This window comes from Balaenoptera physalus (genome assembly GCF_965194825.1).
Source record: "Balaenoptera physalus genome assembly, chromosome: 2".
NCBI classification, from domain to species: Eukaryota; Metazoa; Chordata; class Mammalia; order Artiodactyla; family Balaenopteridae; genus Balaenoptera; species Balaenoptera physalus.
The window spans coordinates 152,871,439-152,892,347 of NC_138883.1; the positions used below are offsets into that span (position 1 = coordinate 152,871,439).

At 45.6% G+C, this 20,909-nt stretch overlaps 2 long non-coding RNA genes across 2 annotated transcripts in view; both read left to right on the plus strand.

Annotated features, from left to right (window-relative positions):
• LOC309655281 overlaps positions 1 to 20,909 on the plus strand; it is a 380,610-nt gene that overhangs the window by 212,380 nt on the left and 147,321 nt on the right. The gene's annotated exons all lie outside the window — the stretch shown is intronic.
• The window catches only part of LOC309655269, a 51,032-nt gene that overhangs the window by 603 nt on the left and 29,520 nt on the right, over positions 1 to 20,909 (plus strand). The window contains exon 2 of the long non-coding RNA XR_014260734.1: positions 1 to 20,909. This exon is cut by the window's right edge and continues 29,520 nt beyond it. This is a non-coding gene — a long non-coding RNA (uncharacterized lncRNA).

The window sequence follows — 20,909 nt, forward strand, 5'->3', positions numbered from 1 at the left end:
GCATGCCGCAGTATCTCAAAAACTATAAGGAGGCACCAGAAAGCCGGAAGCCTGCCCTCCTGCTGTTTCTACACAAAAACCCCTCTATGTGTCTCAGAGCTGCCATATCCCTTTCAAGGCACACACCAACATTGTTTTTTTAAAAAATTGGTTTGCTATACTTAATTTCCATTCGTTATTAAAAACAGTATTTTTCTTCTTGTACCCCTGGATCCTCACTTCCAGGAGGGCGTTTTTCTGTCTCTGCAAACAGCGGAAAGAAGTAAGTTGTTTTTACTTGGTATATTTCTGCTCTCCAACCTGAAAGTGTTCAATTGTGAGCTATACGCAGCATGCCCGCTCCAGGAAAACATTATAGTTATTAGGAGATGAAGCTGGCATTTTGCCTTTTAAGGGACTCAATAAACTCACCCTGAATATGTTTATTAACCCACCACCAGGACTGAAAATCCTCAGCACAAATTTCTGCCGGGAGTCAGGGTTGGGGGGGATGTCTGAATATGGAAACTGTGCACACACTGGCTTAGCTGGGGCTCCCTGGAGAGGGATGCCGAGCAGGCAGGCTCTGGAGGGAGAGAAGCACTGTGCTGAAATAGTGTTGGCGGAAACAGGGCTGCTCGGTGTGTGGAGGATTTCCACTGTTACTAGGGGTGGAAACAATGAGAGGTTTAGGAGGCTTGTTTACACACCAGAAAATACATCTAGCTTTCAGAAGCAGAGTGCTGTGGCACACAACTGACATTCAGTGACTGCCCCCAAATAGTTCCCCCTCAATGGCTCAGCATGTTCTGGAAGTCCTCCTTGGTTTCAAGGTACCAAGAGCCATAAATCCATATTTAATTAGCTCTGAATGAAATACTGAAGATGATAGGATCTTTGTGCTAAAAATGAAACCCAAACGGGTCTGGTTGATTTATGTCTAATTCAGAGTTGTAATTTAATTAAAACTACATACTGAATTAAAAAAAAAAAAAAAAAGCCTCTCTGGCAGAGTCCTTCCCACGTGAAATTCAAATTCACTGTCTTATGGCTTAGGAGCCTCATGTTCTATTTCATTGTAACATTGCTTAATATGTTTATTCACTCCTCTTCCAACAGCTTACTTTCTTAACTGGCTTGTTTCGCATTAAATCACTGAATTTCTTAGTGAGTCAGAGTTATAAAGCTGAAGTTTGCATACAAACACATCTTTCTATCTTACTGGATGACTTATGTGACAGCTCTTTGAAGATTAACTCTCTTCTTCACCAGGCTTATATTTATGGGAGGTTAGTTTTGAGTTTAAGAACAGGATATTGAGGCAAAGTTACAAATAAAAGATAAATAAAATGATGGATTTTGTGTGTGTGTCAGAAGGTGAAATTGAGAAATTAATATGAAAGTGAAATTTTACTAGTACATCTGGAAAATAAAAATTTCTCATCAAAACCTTAATTATGCCATTTTTAAAAGAAAAAAAAAAGGAATTCCAGTAAATTAAAGCTTCTTTCTTCCTCCATTCTAGTAAGTGCAAAATGTTATAAGTAAAATTAAGTTACAAAATATCATAGCAGTTAAATTATTATTAAATAATTTGAAAAATTTACTTGTACTTTTATAGATGCTCAACTTCCAGCTTCCAGGATGCCCAATAATTTGCTTTTATCGACATGTAAGTTATAATAGTGCTGTGTGAGGACCCTCTGGGCAGCCATCACTCCAAACAGCACACGGGACATTTCTATCTCCATGGAAAGTTCTCCTGCGCCCCTTTCCAGCGAATCCCTCCAAACCATCACTTCTGACATTCTTCCTGTTGGCTTTCTTTGGCTGGGAGGGTGCTGAAGGCCCCCGTGCTCCTGCGGCCTGGGGAGCGTATTCCCTCTCCCTGTGGTGTGGGGCTTGAGGCAGGGCGGTGGCCAGTGGGCGCAGCTGGGCTGGGTTCACCTGGGGTTTGGGCCTATCAGGCCAGTCCACTCCGGCCACCAATGCAGGAGAAACCCAGCCGGTGGCTCCTCCTGCACGTGTAGGGTGGCTTCACCTCATCTCCCCTCTGTGCAGGGGAGAGCAGCCCACGTGGGGCAGGGCTTTTCACTTTCTGGAATCTACTTCATTTAGGTTCTTCTGTGTCCTCAGTTCTCTAAAGGGTTTTAAAATCCTACGATTCTGTAGATGATGTGGCTATTTTTCGCTGAGGATGAATGTGACTCTCTTAGGACTCCCACATCCTCACCAGAAGGGGGCGTCCTCCCCCAATACGTCTGATCCCCCCGCCTCCAGCAAGTCTGTCGGCGCCATTTTTCCAACTGCATTTGCTCCCTTTGTGTCTCTGTCACATTCTGGTAATCCTCACAATATTTCAAGCTTTTTAATTCTTACTATATTTGTTATGGTGATGTGTGTTCAGTGATCTTTGACATTATTACTGAAACTTGCTGAAGGCTCAGATGATGATTAGCATCAAATTGTAGTTGATCAAATTGTAAATATTCTTATTAAGAATTAATAATCAACTTGTAAGGAAAATCAGGAGAATTTTGGTTTAAGGTTGGTTTCACAAAAGTGTGATTTAAATTTTTCCTCTTGAGCCAAATTTTTTGTTTAATTTCTGCCCCAAGGAGTTTTTCAGCTTCACGTAGAGACCATTTTTCCTTTACTCCCAGCTGTAAAGAAAGGAAATACATTCCTAGAATTGTAGGAAGTTGAGGCAGGAGTCCAAGAGGTCACTGCTTTGCCAGTCCAGCATTTTCCTCTAGGATTTGGGTCTTTCTCCCTCAGGCATCTCATCCTGTATTGGGTGACTCTGCTCCCCGTCAACAAATCACCACATCGGAATGTTCGCTCTCAAGCTCTGAGGTCTGAAATCTTCCACCTGTGTCTGGCTAGACTGGGCATATCTGCTTCAAGCATAAAGTTTAAAGAGGTGGCAAGCAACTCAGTAATCTAGATAAATAATATTGTAATGCAATTTTAAAACATCACAATTAATGCAAAAACATTCATGATGAACAAAATGTCAAAATTTTAACTAAAGAGAGGATCATCACCCTGTCCTAGTTATGCTTCCAAATTCTCTAGTTCTAATAAATGTCAATATTTAAAATATTTTATTCTGTTTTCTATTTCTATATTATGTATAAATTTTAATCTTACATCCTTAACTTTGTTCTTTTCTGTGTGTTTGTGGTATGTGTGTGTGTGTGTGTGTGTGTGTGCGTGGTGTCTCCCCTTTACTTTTTCATCTTTTGCTACCAGCTGCGACCTTCAGCAAGTTTCACTTTCTGTTCCTCAATTTCTCCATCTGTAAAATGGAGATAAGAATATTTGCCATGTAAGGTTGTTGGAAGAATCATTGAATTTATATATATTAAGAACCTAGAACTATGCTTTGCAAAAGTCAGGGCTCTGTCTGTTGACTGTCACTGTGGCTGTTGTTTTGCTGCTGTTGTTTTTGTTGTCAGTTAAAGTGAAATTCCTCTGTGTGTCCATCACCCATGGTGTCTGGGGTGAGGATAAAGCCCATCACATACGATTGCCAGGTGCTCACCCCCCTTCTCTCCCCACACCGTGACCGGAGTCCCAGTAGCTGCCATGTAAGTCGCACAGGACTCACTCTGATTGAGCGTGGTCTCCAATGCTGTGGGAGTGAGGGCGGAACAAAGTAGCTGCCTCTAACCTGCGGCTGCCGCTCCCCCCTCTCATGCTTCCCAGCTAAAGCCCCTTCAGGGAACCAACTAAACTGAAAATCCAGAGATTCTGGAAAGCTGTCTCCAGGGTGGTGCTCACTTATCCAGCATTCCCTTTAGGCTAAGCATTACATTTTCCACCCAATTCTCCTTTCAAATGCCCAAACCAATGAGACCTTTACTGTTTTAATCTCTCGGCATGAAAACAATGTACCAGGCAGCTTGGATCTGGGAGATTAACAGAGGGAGAGGGACCTACGAGTTCAAGAGAATAATTATCCAACTATGGCACAAATATGTATTAAGCATCTACCAAGTGCCCAGCACTGTACCAGCGCCAGAAGATACAAAGAAACAGGCACTGTGACTCTCCCTCTGAGTCTAGTGGGTAAGACACCCGCGAGAAGTGACAGCAGATGTGGGCTGAGCCGGTACGCGGGCTTTTCTGCACTCCGGGTTCCTGAAGACAGTGCCTGGAGCACACTAAGTCCTCAGGAAACCTAAGCTATTATTATTATTATCATTGTCCGAGGCAGAGGACGGCTCTTACATGAGCAGGAAGCATGGAGACTCTCGTAGCAGGTGGGTTTTGAAGAATAAGTAGGAGATTGCTAGGTAAATAGGAAGCAGGGGAGGGAAGAGAGCTCTGACAGAGGAAAAAGCAACAGCAGAAACCGAGCGGTGAACGGGCTGGGGCGTCAGGAGCCACGGAGAGAAGGAGCCCTGGTGAACACCGCTGCGAATGCCCCTGACACACACAGGAGGACCACAGGCCTCCGGACGCTCTGAGGAAGAGCCAGGGAGCCACTCCCACCTGGGGCTTCAAAAGTAGCATCTAAGCAACCCTCCTCCTTTCCCCTTCTCTTCTGACTCTCCTCCTCACCCTCTCTCCTCTTGCAGGAAGTAGGGGGTAATTCAGAAACAAACCCTGTTCTTCCCCATACACCAGACTGCAAGTCTCGTGAAGGTGGGGCTGTGTGTTTCTCAGTGTGGTCCCCATTGCATGTAGGACAACATCACACGTGGAACAAACACTAGAATCCTTTCATTTGCACAACAAACATCTATGGCTCAAGCACTGAGTCAGGCACTGTTCTAGTTCTTTGGCTACATCATCATACAAAGGAGTCAAAAATCCCTGTCTTCCCGAGTTCATATTTCATCAGGTAGAGTGAGGAAGCAATGGTGATGGAAGTAGATGAACAATAAACATAATATATGAGTAAGTTATATGGTTTATGGCATGAGAGAAAACCTATTTATGTTTCCCAGTTAACTATTTTATAAATAATATTTCAAAGGCTTGGTACAGAAGGGAGAAATTTTATGAGGGGTCTGAAGAGTAAAGCCAAGATATATTTGTGATGTGTATTTGCGCACCTTGAGAAATATTCCTTGAAATCAAATGATTCTCAAAATCTAAGCAGACATTTTGCCAACAGGCCCCATGTACGCAGAGGGTCTGGGGGTTGAGTGAGTGACCCTCCTGACTTAATACTTGGGCAACAGGAGACAGAGGCCAGCGAATGCACTGACACAGAGAGCAGAGGAAGTACGCCCAGCCTCACAGGCAGGAGGTGGTCTCACAAACTGCCGTCACCAGCTACAGACGTGACCTTTACAAATTCGCTCACCCTGGATGGTTTCCACCTCCATGGATTGGGAAGCACTGACGAACGTCTGCTCCCCGCTTCTTCACAAGCCCTCGTGTTGCCTGGCCGTCAGCCACTGCTTGCTTCCTCGGGAAACCTCCACAGACATCTACTAGATGTGTTTTGACTAAAACACACATCACGTGTTTAATTAATTAACCAACGAACCAAGCCCCTGAGGGGTGCCAGGCGTGGTTAGAGAGGTGGAGATTCGGAAACTGATGCCCCTCGAGCTTTCATTCCAGTAGGAAATCTGTAGAAATCAGGTTCCTGCCGCTAAGTCAAGGTTAGATGGTTTCCTCTCCTCGCTGCTGCACGCCCTGCCAGCCGACTGTACCGAGAATCGGTTTTGTGGTTCTTCCCATTTGCCCACTCCTGCCCCTCATCCATCCTCCATGATCGCTGTCCTCATCCCTGTCCTGCGAGGCTGCCCATAAGGTCAGTGTGGACAGTGCAATTCCTGGAGATGGGAGGATGGGGAAAGCGAGCATGTGGACCCTCCCCGGCTTTAGCGCCCACTAGGGACCCCTTCTCTGAGGCCGAGCTGGTAACACTGTCTCCTGCTGCTGCTGCTTGTCTCCAGGGTCTCAATGTCCCTTTTGGTGTCCCTGTTGGTGTCCCTTTGGTACTCTTCACTCTGCCCACATGTCTGCAGACAGCCTTTTCACTCAGACTCTTAGCTGAATGATCCAAGTGGAATTCCAGCGGAACCTCTGACCTATATTCCAGTTTTGTACCAAGTTATGAATCCTGGTGAACAGAGGAGGAGTGAACATGAGCTCTAAGCATCAGAATCGAAGTCGTGTTGATACAGATATATGTTGATACAGATGGTGTCAACAATTGAACATAGTAACAAGAACGCACACTGAGAATCTGTTCCGGGACACCATCTGCTCACGACCATGGAGCCTCAGAGAGCTTCACTAGGGAAATGGGCTTTTGGGAATTACTTGGTTAAATAAAGTTGAGGGCTCAATAAGTCAGTATTCCACTGAAATGTTCAAAGTTCAGAGACAGAAAAAAATGACATCACTCAAAGCTTAAAGTGACCTGATTCCCCGGAGTGAAGACGAATGCATAACCTACAGATTACAACCACGAAAGGAAGATTGAGGCTCATGCCACTTTGGTGGCAGACATGAGTTGTTCAGTACTGGGGACTTTATGGAAAGGGTGCATGAAAAGTCCGCGGGCCAGGAAAGAGCAGCGTCCTCTCAATTCTGTGGGTCTTACAAATAACTGATGCTACTGTCTGGCTGAGAAAGTGGCTGGAAGGAAACAGGGATGATCACGGCCCCTGGGCCGCTTGGGCAAGGCCTTGAATGGGTCTAGCACAGCTTAAACGGGAAGGGCTGGACTTGACTAGCAGGTAAATGGAGATTAGGTGTGGCAACCCAGTGGATTCCAGAACAGGGGACAAAGTCACATTGTGGGAAGAGTCTCAGTGTCTCATTGGGGAGGGGGTTTCCTAGTCATGTTAGTGGGCTCTTCGGATCAAGATGCATCGAGGAAGGCAGGGGATTACATCTGCCTCCAGCCTGTGGGCTCTCGGCCCTGGAGTGTATTTCCAAGCAGACTTGTGGGTAAGCTATTAGAAAGAACACAGCCGGTGAAGACAAATTGTTTGAACATGTGATTTTGTTCCTTGAACTCTTCTAGAACCCACTGTATTTACAATGTCTTCCATCGGAAGAGCAAGGCCTTGAGGTGGCTTGGGCCCCAGGATGGCACAGTTCTGCCATGACCAGCCATGCAGCTCTGGGAAAGCTGCTGGGCTTTAGCTGACTGGGGTGTAAAGTAGGGATGTTACAGCAGCATCACAGAACAAATGCCATGCGGTGAACCTCTGATGCAGAGCAGGTACCCCCAGGTATCAGTTTCACTCTGGAAACAAAATCCAAACTCTGGAGTGCTTAGTGCATATGCTTTATTTTTGCTTCAACCCCCAATCCCCCATGAACTGTCCATACCTTAGGCTCCAAGGACATACTTGTTGGATTGGATCCGATTTACACTCATCAGCCTGGCACTCACAGAAGCTCGGCTGTTTGAGGAGACATGTAAAGCATCCTCTGAGTCCACTGGGAGCAGGTGGCTTCATTGGGATGGTCCTGAGCAGACATTCTCCACCATGGCTGTTCGTCAGAATTTCCCAGGGAAGGTTTAAGCATCCGACGCCCAGGCCTTCTCCAGAGTGGTCAGATCAGGGTCTCTGGGGCAGAAGCTGGCATCAGCATTGCTACAGCTCCCGGGGATTTCAATCTGTAGCACGGCTGAGAACCAATGTGTAGTCCCCAGTATAACCAGGAGGAACACAGGAATTACGGCTTTGTCAGAACACCAATTCGATGGAACCAGCTGCCTTCCCATGAGGTCACTGACCACTGCCTTTTTGTAAGTCACCAGTGACAGGAAGCAGCCAGATGACCCCTCTGGGCAGAGAAGTAGACTGTGCCTTCACTTTCAAGACCTCACTGATGAATTCTGTGAGTTGTAAAATAAATTCAGGGGACAGGGTGTCTTAGTTCATCTGAGCTGCCGCCTCGGATGCCACAGACCGGGTGGCTGATAAACAACACACACTGATACTGATTTCTACCAATTCTGGAGGCTGGAAGCCTGAGGCCAAGGTTCCAGCAGATTCTATGTCTGGTGAGGACCTGCTTGCTGGTTCACAGATAGCTGTGTCCTCACGTGGAGGAAGGGGTACGTAGGGGAAATAATGAATGAATGAATGAATGAAAATGTCTGTAATAATGAAATTGGATAAGATTGTGAAAATTCATTTGGGACAGTTGTTAGATTCCGAAGAGAGCAGGTTTGAGGCAGAAATGATGGAAATTTCGTGAAGTCTGGAGCAAGCTGCCTTTATTCTTCACCCCTCTGTTCCTGGGAGAAGATATACGTCAGCCCATCCCATGAGGAATTTGACAGGAGAGAAGATCAAGGAAAACTTTGTCACCTTCCAAAGACTGCAAAGGCGAAGAGTGATGGCCCATCTGCCCACATGTACAGAGGAGGACCCTCCTCTCCAAGCAGCACAATCCAGGACGTCAGTGAACGGGCAGAAGAGCCAGCGGTTGTGTCCATTTACGCCTCAGAGTTCACACTGTCAGGCCGAGAGTGAGAAGAACAATGGGAAACTCCGCTCACACCCTGGTGGCACCAAGACGTGTAAGAACACTGTGCTCACAGTCAGCTGCTTCTTAGTTATGATCGCACAAGTCAGAAAAGTGTGCCCAGGTCTTGTCTGCAAGATTAATAACCCGCCACCACCTGCCTGTCTGTGCACTGTGTTTGTAATTAGACCTTTGCGTCCACAAACCTGAAAAACTTGTCATGGATGATCAGGCACAAAAAGAAAACTGATGTAAGAGAAATCTCATTAAAATATTATAGCACAGGGACTTGCCTGGTGGTGCAGTGGTTAAGAATCCACCTGCCAATGCAGGGGACACAGGTTCGAGCCCTGGTCTGGGAAGATCCCACATGCCACGGAGCAACTAAGCCTGTGCGCCACAATTACTGAGCCTGTGCTCTAAAGCCTGTGAGCCACAACTACTGAGCCTGGGTGCCACAACTACTGAAGCCTGCATGCCTAGAGCCCGTGCTCCAAAACAAGAGAAGCCACTGCAATGAGAAGTCCGCACACCACAACGAAGAGTAGCCCCCCGCTCGCCGCAACTAGAGGAAGCCTGCGCACAGCAACGAAGACCTGATGCAGCCAAAAATAAATAAATTTATTAAAAAAAAATTACAGTGCAATATTTATTTGAGATTATTTATTACGTGCCCCAGTCAAGAGAGGGAAGAAAACCCTCAGTGGGTTATGCTTCCTTTAAACCTAAGTCCCTGAGTATCTTAGGTCCCCTTTTAACAAAATCACATAATATCATCAATGAGAGTGCATATGGTTGCACTGTTGTTGCCCTGTCCTTGACTGGATAAATACTTGAGTCAGCACTTGCTCAGGAAATAATCATGTGCTTTCCTTAATCGTGGTATATTTATGTAGTGAATTTATGGGCACATAAATTGTTGTAGAGCCACTAAGGTCATCCAAGAGCTTCCCACAGCCAAGTGACTGGAGATGAAAGGTGAGGTTACTCTACCAGCTCAGAAGCTTCCACGGCTCATTTATGATGGGTGAGTTAGAGATCCCTTGCTTATGAGATCGGAAATTAGGAGGCAAGCTGACGGTTAAGCAAACACTTACTAGTAGAAGTCAAGTTAATATAAAGAATTAGAGGTCTCCTTTTGGCATGGGGGGAGTTGATACTCGGGACGGGTCAGCTTGAATGCTGTGTGTGTAGATTTCCAACAGGGAGCTGTGACACTGGGCATGCCACCCCCACGCCATGTATGGGAGTCCCTCAGGCAGAGAAGAAAAGTCCGTGGAAAGCTCCAGAGCATCTACCACCCTGGTCCCATCGGGCCTTGGGGAAGAGTCCTGCCTAGAAGGATCTCACGGAGGGATGACCGCCTCACTAACACTCTGCAGGTGAAGGGGCGATTCCCTTCTGAACCCCTGGCTCCAGCTCTTTCCTGAAAGTGTGTCTTCTTCCCACTGGGCTGCTCTGCCAACACATAGACCCCCTTCAAGCTGTGGCGTGAGTGGCTTGGGAGGAGGGGAGTGGACTGTAAGGCTGCATGTCCGGGACAAACTCGGCCCTTGTCCACTTTCTCCACCGGGGCCACCAAGCAACCCCTCCTGGCTCTGAGCCTCCCTTCTCTAGGTCCTTCCTCTGCACACTCTACTGCTGAAGGTTCCAAAGGGCCTGTCATCTATACCCATAAAGCACTGCCCACTGACATCAGCCACTATTTCATCAGACCCTCCCAACACACAGCTAGGATTCAACTTCTGGATTCTCTGGTTCCAAACCCCAGCCTGTTTGAGTGCACCCCCCCCACCAGCTCTGGTTTCCTCCACCTTCTGGTTTCTAATAAAACGAGTTCCAATCCTACTATCACCACGGTCAACGTTCGATTGAAACCACTGGCTGAGAGTCCCCGGGCTCATACCCTCCACTGGTGCTCATGATTATTCCAGATATATTCCAGGAAAAAGACACAGAAACAGCACTGTTTGCTTATTTTTATAAAGATACTGCCACTCAGAGGCTGGTGATCGAGGGCTTAGGCCAGAATCAACCTGGGAAGCCTTCTTCCCCGCAGGAGGACGGTGAGGGCACAGCTGTTTCCAGGAATTGCCCCAGGCAAACCTTTACGCACATAATCCCAGAGGAGGTGTGGGGCTCTGAGAACACTGGTAGTTACAGTTCCAACCCCAGCATTCTCAGCGATCAAGCCTTTGGAATGTAATCTTTGCATGGCCTCCTTAAACTCCTGAGGAATAAACAACCGTTCTGATAACTGTGAAGAGCAGCCACTCCTCCGTCTTGGAGAGGCTGTGTGGTACAAGTTCTGAGTTTTTGCCTCCAGGAAAAGGGTGGTTTGACCAAATCCCTTATCCGTCTTGGCTGCCATTTCTGCATCTGAGAAAAGAGACTCTGCCATTGGCCGCCACCCGCTCTGCGCGGCTCAAAAGCCACCTTCCGGGACACACATTCCTCAAGGCGGAGCAGCATCTATTTTTGTTTCCTCTCTTCCTCTCAACACCCAGTCAATGTGATCCCACAAATACGGCTAGCTGTTTGCAATGATTTAAAGAACTGAACACTGAAGACAAGCTCCAACCTTCCCGGGCATATTTGGAGTATTTTACCAGAAATGTCAAGATTTTATGCATTACGGCATGCTCATGCTATCTTCCCTGGGTTTTATTTTGGGCATCATGAAATCTGCAGCAATTAGTTTCTCACAAGTCTATTTTGTGCTGAAGACTCTGTCATTTCCCGTTCCTGTGATTTCTTTGGTTCTACCTTTACCATGACTGGCTTCACTCCCAGTCTGATCGGACCACTTTCAATTTGGCAGTTTCTTTCTGCTTCTGCCTTCTGGGCTCTGCTCAGCCCTTTAAATGCTATTTGGTAAGAAACCAAGTGCAAATTAGGAAGATGCCGTAAGTTAGCGAGCTGTAAACATGACTTAAATAGAAAAGTGTTTCTACCTACAGGGAATGGGAGAATGTGTGTATAAAGATAACAATATTGTAATTTCATACTTTAATATTGTCTGAAATATGTACATTTCTGTCGCAGGGGCCAGTGATAGAAATAGAAATAGGTAGATGAACTGGGAGATTGGGATTGACATATATATGTCATATTGACTAATATGTATAAAATGGATAACTAATAAGAACCTGCTGTATAAAAAAATAAAATAAAATAAAATAAAAAGAAATAGATATAGGTAGCAGGAGCTTCTAAGTAGATCCTGTTAACGAAGGAGAAAACGAATGATTTGCATAAAGTGCCCAGAGGCAGCACCCTGCCTCCCTTCGCGTCCTCCCCAATCCCTTAGTTTTACTCCATTCAGCCACTTTTAAAACCTTGGTCAGACTGTTGTTTGAGACATGAATCCCCTTTTAGGTATCTCTTATATAGAATTACAGAAAGGAAATAAACATTCTGTCCCTCTGAAATTAGGAAGAACAGGAGGAATATCAGGAGGGTTTAAGGTAGACAATCTAATGAGCGTGGAAAGGTTCCTTCTTCAAAACAAGAGAGGCTGCATTAAAATTGTTGTGGTCTGGTCCTTAAAAAGCTGGTAATTTTACTTAGCTAAATAGGAAACATAGTAAGCTCTGGAAAGAAAGTCCATAGCTCCGTGGAGTTGCCCCCTCAGAGAGACCCTGGAGCTGCTGATGGAAGGTTTGTTTGCTATAATGAGCAGGAGGTTGTGACACTACAGGCTCTGGTTAGGAAGTGTTTCTGGCAAAGATTATCTTCCATGGCTAGAGGTGCCATGGAGCTTTGGCCTTAAGCTCCCGTGTGTGGGGCTGGTCCCTGCTTTCCTGAGGAATCACCCTGGTTGGGGGAACCTCAGGGTGGGGCCTCCTGCTCATTATCCAGAGATTCTGGAAGTACCTGCCCACACTGAACACGGGAACATTCTCACACATCCCAATTCTGAGTTCCTCTTGTTCTTATCATTAGGCCAAATTATCATTGTCTGTACTCTTTCCTGCCTATTTTACTCTTCAAATTTTTGAATAAGTAGCATCTTGTGTCCTGCCCCCTGCAAAGTGGAGACCAGGTGGGGAAATCACCTGCTTAGCACGATGTCATCACAGCCACCTTCCACGGGAGTATCTCCACCTGCTTGGTCTGTGCTCAGACAGCAAAGCCACCTACAGCATGCGGCTGCCCTCCCTCACCCCGCAGATGGGAGGAGGCGCACAGGGCGACAAGGCCTTCCTCTCCGTCCTGGACGTGGCTCGGGACACCTGGGTCCCACTTTCTTGCTTGAACACTGGCTTGTGGCCACATGGAGACATTGACAATGCCACTGTGCATGTTCCAGTCAGGCTGAGTTGCAGCTAGAGATGAATGTTAAATTCTCACTTGGTGTTGTCTAAATGCAGCAAACAAAAACCTGCTCTTCTGTTTACGTATAAACCATAGCCCATGCTCTTGCCAGTCTATTTGCATTTGTTCATCCCTATTCTTCCTATGTGATGAGGAATCTCACTGGCAAAAATGCAGCCCTCAGTGGATGGTGGAATGGGGGGGAGTCCAGTCATGTTTTCTCTGAGCTAAAGTGAAGTTGGGGACATTGCAGTGACAGCTCAAGGCTGCCCTCCCCAGCTTTGAGGCGGGTCAGGCCTTCAGAGCATAGATTTAGGAGGTGAATGAGTTTGAGATTCTTAATGCAGGATTCGGTCACAGTACCTCATCAGGCTAACACTGGATTATTGACCTAAGTGGGTCCTTGTCCAAACAAAGATAGGAAAAATTTCAGATTAGATTCTTAAAAATATATTGCTTCCAACAAGCTATTGTTTACCACCTTTCTTTTAAGATAGTATTTAGCAGAGTTGTCTGGTGAACACAAAGGATACCTTACTATTTAAAATGCCCTGATCATACTTATATCAAATCTCTATTTGAGAATGTTGTAAACACAGACATCTTAAGTAATCGATTGGGTTCTTACTTGATTAAAATGCAGAGTGACACCCATGTCCAAAACACCTTATATTTTTATTTCTTGGAGAGAAATACATTTTTCTTCCTAGGAGAGTGGGATTTCTGACTGAGCAGTGAGCGCGGGATTTGGAAGCTCTCTGCATGATTCTGATTAAAATGAGTTCGTTTAGGTATATTTTAAGGAAAGGGAATGGGGAAATGGTAAAAACCAACCAACCAACCAACCAACCAACCAACCAACCAACCAAGAACAGTTGTATGTGGAGCAACAGAAACTTTCATCCACTGCTGGTGGAAATGCAAAACGGTACAGCCTCTTTGCAAGACACTGTGGCAAAACTAAACGTACTCATACGGTCCATCAATGACACTCCTTGGTATTTACTCAAATAAGGTGACTATTTACGTCCACATAAAAAACCTGCACATGGATATTTATAGCAGCTTTATTCGCAACTGCCCAAACCTGGAAGCAACCAAGATATCCTTCAGTAGGTGAAAGGATAAACTGTGGTCCATCAGATAATGGAATATCGTTCAGTGATAAAAAGAAATGAGCTACCAAACTATGAAAAGACATGGAGGAAACTTAAATGCATGTTACTAAGTGAAAGAAACTAATCTGAAAAGGCTACACACTTTATGATTCCAACTATAAGACATTCTAGAAAAGGCAAAACTGTAGACACAGTAAAAAGATCAGTGGTTGCCGGGGTCTGGGGGGAAGGGATGCACAGGAGGAGCACAGAGGATTTTTAGGGCAGTGAAACTACCCTGCATGATACAATAATGGTAGACACATGTCATTATACATTTGTCCAAACCCATAGAATGACAACACCAAGACTGAATCCTGATGTAAACTATGGGACTCTGGGTGATGATGACATGTCCATGTAGGTCCATCAATGATAACAAATGGACCATCTGGTGGGGGTGTTGATAGTGGGGAGGCAGTGCATGTGGGGGATCAGGGGGTACATGGGAAATCTCTGTACCTTCCCATCAATTTTGCTATGACCCTTAACCTGCTCAAAAAAAAATAAAATCTTTTTAAGAACAATTGTTACGTATGGGGCATGAAAGCAGGGCACTTAGATAGATGCGTTTGCTCATCTCCAAGCAGTACATCCCTGACTTCGCCTACAGCCCGAGGGCAGTTTCCGGCCACACCATCTAGCCATGGCTCAGTGAGGTACTTGGGGCCTTTTTTTCATCAGATCAGCAGAAATAATTGATCGCTGACACCTCTGTAACTGGGCCACACTGGGAAGTGTCACAGCATCAACGACCTCAAAGTCCTACCCCCTGTGAGAAGGACGCACAGCAGCCAAGAAGGCAGCAGGAGGACCCCCTTGAACCATAACATCTGCAAGATCATTGCCCACTGTGTTATAACCAGCTTTATAACCGGCTCAAGCTTGTATAGCCTGCCTACAGTGTGTTTATCCAGGTGAGGGACTTCGGTTGTGTGCGTTTCTCATTAGGTATATGTTTAAACCAATTTCCCTGTAGTTTACAAAAAAACCCAAAAAACAACAACAAAAAACAAACAAGAAAGCAAAAAGCAAAACCAAATCCAACCCCTGCTGTCCAGCACCAAGATGGGGTCAGCCTGACTTTATCGGTTTAGAACTCTGTGGCCTGGAAACGAGGAGGAAGCTGATGGCAGCTGAAAAGCACCAGGTGCCCATCTCCATGGTAACAGTGGGGTTTCCCAGGTGGTTTCTGCATCACGTCGGATTTGTGAGAAGGACTGCCGACTGGAGGTTAAGGATCCTTCTTTTTATCTTGTTCTGACTTTTATGTGAGCCGAAGCCAGTGCTCTCCAGGTCAGCACCCAGGGCTACTTCTCTATGACACCCAAATTCCTGGGCTGACCCAGTTCATCCTCAGTTACTCAGAAAGGGGAAAGTGTATTTTTAAACAGGTACATTGCCAGGTGTGACATGTGAGGCTTTGGAAGGGAGCCAGAAAGGGGGCTTTGCCCTCCCAAAATAATGCCTTTGCAATGACATAACAGCAAAGACTGTCATGAAAAAACTGGTGGAAGTGCACCAGTGGGCACGTAGCCCCTGAGGATGGGGGTGGGGGTGGGGGGTGTAGAGGTGTGAGCTGCCTCACCGGGCCCCCGCTGACAGACCTGGTCTTCTCCAGGTTCCCCACCCACCAGAGATTGGCCCTTCCATCCTTGCAGCTGCTGCAAGGTGCAGAAAGGAAGCTCTGCCTGGTGAGAGGGACACCCCAGCCTCGTTGCACATTATAGCAAGGCCCCAGGTGGAACCACTTCCCTCGTGAAGTACTGATATGATGGAAAAATTCTGGGCTCAAATGTACACAGGCTTGTTCCGTGAAGATGGAAACTTCATTCTGACAGAACTCAGGGTGATAGGCTGATACTCAGTTATGACCTAAGGGTGCTGTCAGGAGCCCAGATGCCTCCAGGGCCAGGTAGGAAACATAAATCTGGCAAGGATGAGGCCATTAGGATTGGTATGGCCTGTGGTTAAGGGCACCTGCCCTCCTTCAATAATGATGATAGCTGACATTTATTGAGTGCATGTTCTGTGCCAAGCTCTATTCAAGAATTTTGCTTATTTTCTTACTTAATCCTCAGTACGAGTCTCTGAGGTTGGTGCTCCTACTAGCCCCAATTTAAAGATGAAGACTCAGGCACAGAGAAGTGAAGTGATTTTCGAGAGTCACATGGCTGGCTGGTGGCAGAGCTAGGAGCCAGAACCAGGAGGTCTCCCTCCAGTGCCCACTGCTGTAGTCCACTTGTGGGGGGGGGGGTGCTGCTATGACAGAATACCATAGACTGTGTGGCTTACAAACAACAGACATTCATTTCTCACAGTTTTGGAGGCTGAAAGGCCAAGATCAGGGCATAGGTAGATCTGGTGTCCAATCTAGATCTGGAGACCCCACTTCCTGTTTCACAGATGGCATCTTCTCGCTGTGTCCTCACATGGAGGAAGGGGTGAGGGAGCTCTCTGGGGTCTCCCTTATAAGGACACTAATCCCATCATGGGGGCCCCACCCTCATGACCTCATCACCTCCCAAAGTTCCTACCTCCTGACACCATCACATTGGGGGTTAGGTTTCCACATATGAATTTGGAGGGGACACAAACACAGTCCATAGCACCCACTCCTATGTCTGAGCCACTGAGTTGAGGAAGTTGAACAATACCATCACAGAAGATTTTGATGAGGACAGATGAGGGGGTATCCTCCAGGGACTGAGATGGCTTCTCAAGGACTCAGTGACACATGGCGTTGATGATGACAGGGAAGGAGAAACGCTGGCAAAGACAAAGCACAATGGTTGGAGCAGGGATGGAAGCTTCAGAACTGAATCGGGAGGGCTGAGGCCCATTGTTATTATTAAGAAAGGCAGAGATGGCATCATTAGCTGGGTTCTAGTAGGAAAAGGATGCACCTCCCACTTCACTCCCCTTTTCCTCATCAAGGAAACACAACCTTCAATCTGGAAAGGGTAAAACTCATTCAGGATGAGGAAACTGAAGACCAAGACAAGGGAGGAGACAGGGAGCACACGGTCAATTTTTTTTGAGTTAACAGTCTCAGGATGCTGAAAGATGGTGCACAAATGCCAGTGACTCCTCTCACATCAAATCCTGGGAATTTGGAGAGAAAGGGCAAGGTGTCAGAAGCTGCAAGGTATTGATTTTCTCCTGCCTTGAACAGCAGGAAATTGGTGGAGATCCCCAAGTTTAATTTTATTTTAAAAATTTGGAAAAAAAGTAAAATACAGACCTCAATTCTACAGCAAGAGCTTATATTAGTTTAATTGGATATAAAGAGGTGCATTATTCTGAGAATAGAATTTGCACTGGGAGCCAGAAATTGGTTGTTACTAATTGTTATTGCCCGAGTAATAGTTTTGTTCTTTGAGCATCATAAAGAAGAGTGACAAAATTACTTAGAATGGTAAGAAGCACCACATAAATGATTGCACGGGTGGTGAGAATAAAGGAAAGGCCGTTCCCCATGAATAAAGCACCAATGTCATCAAATGTGGGATTTACTCAACGATGCTTAGGTTTAAATTATACATCCACAATGACTGAATCAGCCAACGACTAGAATGTCCTCTGACAAAAACAACTTTGCAGTTGTAAGCCTGATAAAATCTAACCTCTATCCCCCACTTTTATCACTGAAACAATAGTTTATAAAAGAATCTTTAACAGTATAAGCTTCCCCAGAAACACAGTTATCATGTTACAGCCAGAGTGGATCTCTGTTGTTTGCAAAACCAAATATTGTTTCTAGGAATATAATGCAAGCAAACTCATATAAATAAATTTCAAGTAATTTCTACTTAGGTGCTGGGAATAGAATACAAACAAACACTACCTTAGATTGCAAGTACTAATTTTTCTTGATTAATTTCTTTTGGAAAAGCTATTTTCTGCACCAAATTCCATGAATGGAATCACTGCTTATAGTCGGTTGTGATTATCTTATAGTTGGTTGTGATTTAGAATTTTCAAAGTGATCTCACATAAAACATCTCATTTCGTCTTAGAATAATGACGGTATCAGGACAGGTACCATTATCCTCATTTTCATGTTAGTAAATTAAAGCTTGGAGAAGTTAAGTGCCTTGCCTCAGGTCGTAGCAGCTCTGGTGTCTCCACCCTTTAACACTTCTCTCTCCAAGCCTGTCATTACAGCTTTCAGCTCCTTGCTTATCTGTACATAGGAAGAGGCTAATCTTTCTGGTCAATCCGAATGTCCATTTTCTTGCCTGAGAATGGATTACCTCTCAGAGCACTTCCGTCACAGAGGAGGCAGTTACATAAGGTCACACTGCAAGTCCTCTGCCTCATGAAATAATCCACTCCAAAGCTCAGACTTTTCAAGACTCCAACTCATGTCCCAAAGCATGGATGATAAAATAATAGACACTGGAAAATGGATCACATCCTGTTTGCAAGGAGTCAGAGTAGGTGCTGTGGATTGTCTTCTGTAATACAGCCATCAAATCATTCAGCTGGCTGGTCCATGGTTCTGTGTTTTCCACAGTCCTCGTGCTTTTTCCTCTGCACTACTCTATCCAGACTTCTTTCAGCAACTGTGTGGAGCGTGAACTGTCTTGTTTCCTGTCAGAAGTACATGAACATCAGAGAGAACTGGTGAATTCCAACTGGTGCATATATGGCAAAACTAGATTGTTCTCTCTGGCTTTGATTGGATGAGTACCATCATGTTCTGTTTTGCTAAGTAAAAATATATTCTAAGTATTAACTATGGGATTTATCAGGGTGTTTTCCAATAAATGCACATTTTCTTTCAAGCCATGAGAAAGAAGGTTGTGGATGAAGCCACACTCGTGATTCTGACTCATGTGGTTTTTCCAGGTGGAGGAAGTGGTGAAAGGACGAATTGCAGGACAGTTGTTCTTAACACAGCCTTGCAGAGTTCCAAACGGGGAGTCAGAACAAGGAAAGTGGTTTCTTGTCTTTTTTGGGGCAGCTGTATTTCCTCAAGAAAGTGACCTTATCATGCTATTCCACAGGGGAAAAAGCAAGCAGTCTCCAAATCAGCCTTACATGCTGTGCAATATTGAAGTCAAATCATGCTTGGCTCACAGATGATTCATCACACTGATTTGCTTTATGTTTATTTCTTTCCTACTTTCTTTAGGAGCTGGAGCCTGAGGGAGACAGTGGGGGAGGGGGAGGAGATGGAGAAAGGAAGGAGGAGAGACCTGCGGAGCCGGAATGAGAGCGAGGAGAGGCTCTGAGCCCAGGAGTCAGGGATTTCGCCTCTGGGCCTCCACTTCCTTACCTATGACACGAGACCAATAAAAACTAACTTCCACTCAGTCCTCCCCACTGAGTCCATGTCCAGTAAACGTCGGCTGTGGATATTCAGGCTACTATAGCTCAGAGACATGTTTCATCTGGTCAGACAGGGTAACTGCCAAAAGAATGGCTTTTTAATGCCCTGCCGATGGCTCGAGCATAAATTAACAGTATAGCTGTGACTCACTTATGAATCCACACAAATGAACCTCTGTAGATTGAAGACATGCTCAGCCACATTTCCTCTCTGTTATTTGGGGAAGTCAGTAGGGAGTTTGTTTACAACAAAGTTTACACCTTCTGTGCAGAAAGGCAACTCCATACAACCCCATGCCCTTTAAATTAATTAAGTCTCGTGGGACAGATGTTAAAAAAATAAAATCCCACCCCTTTCTGAAATCAAGGAGAAATGAGATAAAAAAAAAAAAAAAGAGAAAGGACCAAGTATTAGAAATGAAAACTCTTGATTTAGACCCAAGATTCAAAAGCCAGAAGTACTGACCCTCCTCTCGCCTCTACCCATGTGCAGTGTATGGACACAATAATCTCACTGTTATAAACCCAGAGCAACACTAACTAAATGAGTGTTCGGGTGTGGGATGCTCCAGGACAGCTGCGGCTTTCCAATCAGGCAACGTGAACCCCCTAAGCACCTTCAAAAACAAGCTTCTCATGACAATATTCCACATCACAAATGCATCTTCTGTGTGCCTTTTTTTTATTGTTGGTTTTGTTTTGTTTTTCTGATTATAAAGGTAATAAGTGATCAATACACGCACAGGTTTATGTATGAAGTATAATGAGGAAATAAAAATGTCTTCATCCCATAACCCAGAATAACCACCCTTAACATTGTCTCCCAACTTGTTAAAGAGCACTCTGAACCTCCCTCCCAGATCCCCTCAACACCATCTTACTCTGGGTGAGGACAAAGGGTGTGGTCCCTACCTCCATGGAGCGCTCACTCCAGCAAAGGATGCAGACAATAGTCGGGAAATGGAAAATTTGAGTGTTGTTACAACCTACAGTGACAGTCAGGAGGAAAGCAGCCTTGGTCCCGAGATGAACAAAGGCAGAGGAGGGAGGCATTCCTGGACAGAAAGACCAGGGAGGGCCTTTCTGGGGAGACGGCATCCAAGTGGAGGATGAACAGTGGGGGAAGAGCTTTCCAGGCAGAGGGAATGCAGGTGTCACAGCCCAAGCCCAGAGAGAGGAGAGGGCAGGCCTCACCTGGGGAGCAGAGAGGGGCCCACGGTGTCTGGAGCTACTGCATAAAAGCAGAGCGGCAGGACATGCCTGTGAGATGTGGGTGGGTATGGCCAGGTCTCACAAGGTTCTGCAGACCTCAGTTAGAAGTTCTTTTCTTTTTTCTTTTCCTTTTAAACAAAGGAGAAAATGAACCAAGGTTTGGATTAAGTGACTAAGGAGATGATGATCCAACTTAGTGAGCTAAAGGTGGCTGTGAAAGCAAAGAGATGAGGTAGACATGGGGCTAAAAGGTTGGTTTTCCCTGTCTACACAAGGCACCCAGTGATTTTAGGACACTGTAGGTTATTTGGTCGGAGACGGTGTGTGTGTGGGGGCAAGATTCTGGAGCTGAAGGAAGTGAGCAGGACCAGACATATACATTTATGAGTCATTAGCACGTGCGGGATACTTTAAGTGATGGAGACGGATACACTTAGGAACAGAGTG